The sequence below is a fragment of the Piliocolobus tephrosceles genome, chromosome 12, assembly GCF_002776525.5.
Source record: "Piliocolobus tephrosceles isolate RC106 chromosome 12, ASM277652v3, whole genome shotgun sequence".
Lineage (NCBI taxonomy): Eukaryota > Metazoa > Chordata > Mammalia > Primates > Cercopithecidae > Piliocolobus > Piliocolobus tephrosceles.
Genome location: NC_045445.1, coordinates 12,684,092 through 12,688,598, shown reverse-complemented (window position 1 = coordinate 12,688,598; position 4,507 = coordinate 12,684,092).

Below are 4,507 nucleotides of genomic sequence, written 5' to 3'. Positions count from 1 at the left end.
CTCTGACTGACTCCTAAAATGGAGGTCAGAAAGTTGTACATCTGGCAAGCTTGATGTCCTCCAGAGCTGGCCACAGGCACAGGGACAGGGGAGGGGCACTACCTTCCATGGGCATTCCATTCCAAGCTTCCTAGATGCTGTGCCTGGACTCCTGGACCTGCCTGGGCTGCCTGCCCCTGGCCATCTGAGTCTTCTATCTCCAAATAAGTCCCTCCCATCCCTGAGATCTTCAAGGTGGAAAGGAGGGAGAATTGCATCCACCCACAGTGGGATTGGGCCTCCAAGGGCCTATACTCTCTCCCTCTTCTGTCCAGACAGCAACCATTCTTCTAAAATCCATTCCGAATCCTTCCCCTTTACTGCTGTGTGTGAAGTTAATATCAGCTCTCACCTAGCCTATGTCAAAGGTTTCCTTATTGTTGCTTCTTTGCCTATTCTTGTCCCAGAAAAATCCATCATCTTTTCAACAGCCCGGGATCCTTTTAAAAATCCAATTCGTGATTATTTTTTAATTTACACACACCAGATTTAACTATAATGTGAAGTTATATGTGTTTTGGCAAATGCATTGCATCCTACATCTACCTCCCATGTATCATACTGACCAGTTCCATCACCCTACATGTCCCGTGTGCATCCGGTTTGAAGTTAGTCACTACACTTCTCCACAGCTCCTAGCATCTATGCTCCCTTTTCAGTTCACATTGTTTTAACTTTCACAATTTGTCATATGAATAAGTCCATAAAATACGAGTTTAAAAGTGTGTCTGTATCATTTCTCATCACACCTAGCAAGGAATGAGAATTCTCATTGTTCCATATCCTCTCTTACATTTGGCATTTTAGATTGTCAGATTTTAGTCATTCAAACAAGTGTGCATTCCAATTTTTTGTTTTTTGTTTGCATCTCTCTAATGACAAATGACGTTATATGCCTCTTTGCAGTGGGTGTATCCTCTTTGGTAAAATGTCTGTTCAAATCATTCGCATCTTTTAAAAAACGAACAGACTTCATTTTTAGAGCATTGTTAATCCAAAAATGCAAAGAGGAAACCTCATCAAAAGTACAGAGAATTCCCACATATCTACACCTTCCTCGTGGACACACACACACACACAAACACACACACACACAGCGTCTCCTGTTATTTGCATTTTGTATTAGTATGGCACGCTTGCTACAGTTGGTTTCATCTCTATTGATGCCTCGTTATTAAGTCAAGTCCACAGTTTACATCAGGACTCACTCAATATTGGGGATGCTATACTTTTTGATACATTTGTAATGGCACGTATTCATGATTCCAGTATCCTACAGAGTTGTTTCACCATCCTAAATCTCCTGTACACTCCACCTATTTAACAATCCCCCATGTCCCACCCCCAATCCATTAGCCCATGGAAACTACTGATATTTTTAGTGTATTCATAGTTGTCCGTTGGAGAATATTGTATGACTGGAATCATACATTACGTCACCTTTTTAGCTATTCTTCTTTCACTTAGCAATATGCATTCATGAGCCCTCCAGGTCTATCTCACTAACAGTGACTGAAAGTTCCTGTTGCTCAACATGCATGTCAACATTTGATGTTTCAGTGTTTGGGCATTCAGTCTTTCTCCTGGTGGTAGAGTGCTATCTCCTCGGTGCTTTAATTTGCACTTCTCTAATGCCATATGACACTGAACAGTTTTCTGATACATGCTTATTTTCCATTCCTATATAGTTATTCTTTGGTGGGGTGCCTGTTCAGACGTTTTTGCCCACTTTAAATTAGGTTTCTGTTTTCTTATGTTTGGATTGTCAGAGTTTTGTGCATATTGAAATAGATATCTTTTATCAGATATGTTTATCACAGAATATTTATCCCTTTCTCTTGCTTATCTTTTCATTATCTTAGCAGTATCTTTTCACAGTGGAAGTATTTAATTTTATTAGAGTCCAATTTTTCTCTTTATCTTAAATTGCTGATATTTTTAGTGTTTCATCTGAAAAATTCCTCATCACACCCAAGGACACCTAGTGTTTGCACCCATAAGTTTGACCCACATTTAAAATTGTGATAAAATGCTTGTAAAAATGAATCATTTCCCCATGGACAAATGTGTGAGGAAATTAACTGGTGAAACATTTTGGGAAAAAGCTCTCAGCATTATAAAAAATATAAAATAGTCATACCTTTTTCACACTTACTCAGTTTCCACATTAATATGCATTCTTGTAAGTAATTGTATGCATTTATCCCAGAATTTATACTTAAATATGCAGATTGTATTTATTATAGCCACAAAAGAGAAACACATGGGTGTTCATGAGGAGGAGATTTGTTCAATGTGTTAATGCAATAAATAAATGGGAATTCTAGAGAGTAGTCCAAAAGTAAGATAGATGTATATGTACTGTGAAGCAAAGATTTTGGATCCATTTGAATAAGTGAGTATATTGGTTTGTTAGGCCTGCCATAGCAAAGTACCTCAACCTGGATGACATAAACGGTGGCTCAAGCCTGTAATCCCAGCACTTTGGGAGGTGGAGACGGGCAGATCACGAGGTCAGGAGATCGAGACCATCCTGGTTAACAGGGTGAAACCCCGTCTCTACTAAAAAAAATACAAAAACTAGCCGGGTGAGGTGGCGGGCGCCTGTAGTCCCAGCTACTCGGGAGGCTGAGGCAGGAGAATGGCGTAAACCCGGGAGGCGGAGCTTGCAGTGAGCTGAGATCCGGCCACTGCACTCCAGCCCCGGCAACAGAGGGAGACTCCGCCTCAAAAAAGAAAAAAAAAAACAACAGATATTTATTGTCTCATAGTTTTCCAGTCTGGTAGTCAAAGAGCAAGGCGTTCGCAAGGTTGGTTCCTGCTGAGGGCTGTGAGGGAAGGATGTTTTTGGGCCTCTCTCCTTGCCTTGTAGATGGCTGTCTTCAATCCATGTGTGCTCACATTGTCATTCCTCTACTCGTATCTCTATGTCCAAATTCCTCCTCTTAATAATGACTCCCATGATATTTAATCAGGGACAGCATTAATAACCTCATTTTAACTTGATTGCCTCTGAAATAATCCTATCTCCGAATAATGTCACATTTTAATTTAAACGGAATTTCACCTATGATACTGCAAAAGTAACTTGCATATCTATATGTCTATCATTACCCATGTATACTTATATTTATAGACACATGTATATAAACATATATGTAATATCTGTCTGTGTGTGTTTCTGTATTACCACATCTGTCATTTAAAATCTTTAAACCAGCTTCTAAAATCTACACACCACACTGTTAATTGTGGAAACTTCTGAGTAAGAGGCTGAATTTTGAAGAAACTTTACAAAGGGGAGAAATGTGGTTTCTGTGTAGTTTTAGAATTTTTTTCAACAATAATAAATGCAGTATTTATTTGTGAGAAAAGCATTAAAGTAAGCGTAAGAAAACGAAGAGGAGCAGTGTAGTAGTCAGATAAAGTAACAGTGAGCTGATGGAATGAAAACATTTCCTGAAATTTACATGGTTTAACACGTTTAAATTCCGATTTTAGTTGGCAGGGTTTTGTGGGCTGAATTCTACTTCTCCCTCCAAAGGCATATATCCAGGTCTTAACCCCCAGTACCTCAGAATGTCACTGTATTTGGAGACAAAGTCTCTGAAGAGGTAATTAAGTTAAAATGAGGTCTTATTATTAGGGTCGTATTCAATATTACCGGTAGGTGTCCTCATAAGAAGAGGAGATTAGAATACAGACACACAGAACAAGGGACAACCATGTAGAAATTCAGTGAGAAAGTGGCCATCTGCAAGTCAAGGGCAGGGCACAGAAGAAATCAACTGGCAAAAATCTTGTTCTTGGATTTTTAGCCTCCAGAAATGTGAGAAAATACATGAGTATTGTTTAAGTCACCCAGTCTGTGGTATGTTGTTATGGCTTAATAAACTAATGCATAGTGAGTCTTGGCTCTCATGTTACCCAGGTATCCAAGCTGCTTTCAACTTGTAGCTTTATATCATAACAGATGTTAACTGCTGAAAAGAAATGAAAGCACTGGAATGATGCACTAGCTTCTGTCTAACTGCAAAGGAACCAACCAGGATGACAAGTTACACAAGAAGGAGATTGGCAATTGTAACGTCTCACATAAGCCATCACGGTGCACAATTAAAAGCAACTATTATAATTTATGAAGGTAAGTCTTTTAATTTCTTGGAATTGTTTATGAGAAAGCCAGCATTGCCTTGAAATCTTTCAGTTTTTTATTGCACCTACTAGGTGATTGGCGGTTTCAAAGAAAGAATTACAACAATAGGTTTTAATACAATTCTGTAAGTCTTGGCAGGGAGGGTCAACCTTATTCCCTCAGCACTTTGCTGCACCGTCCTTTTGATGATAAACATAATTTCTTTAGGCTGGGAATCCTGTCATGCCTTTTGGTGTAGATCCTACCCTGAGAGCCTCTGCTACCCTTCACATAACTGAACACTCTTTTTTTTTTTTTTTTTTTTTTTTTTTT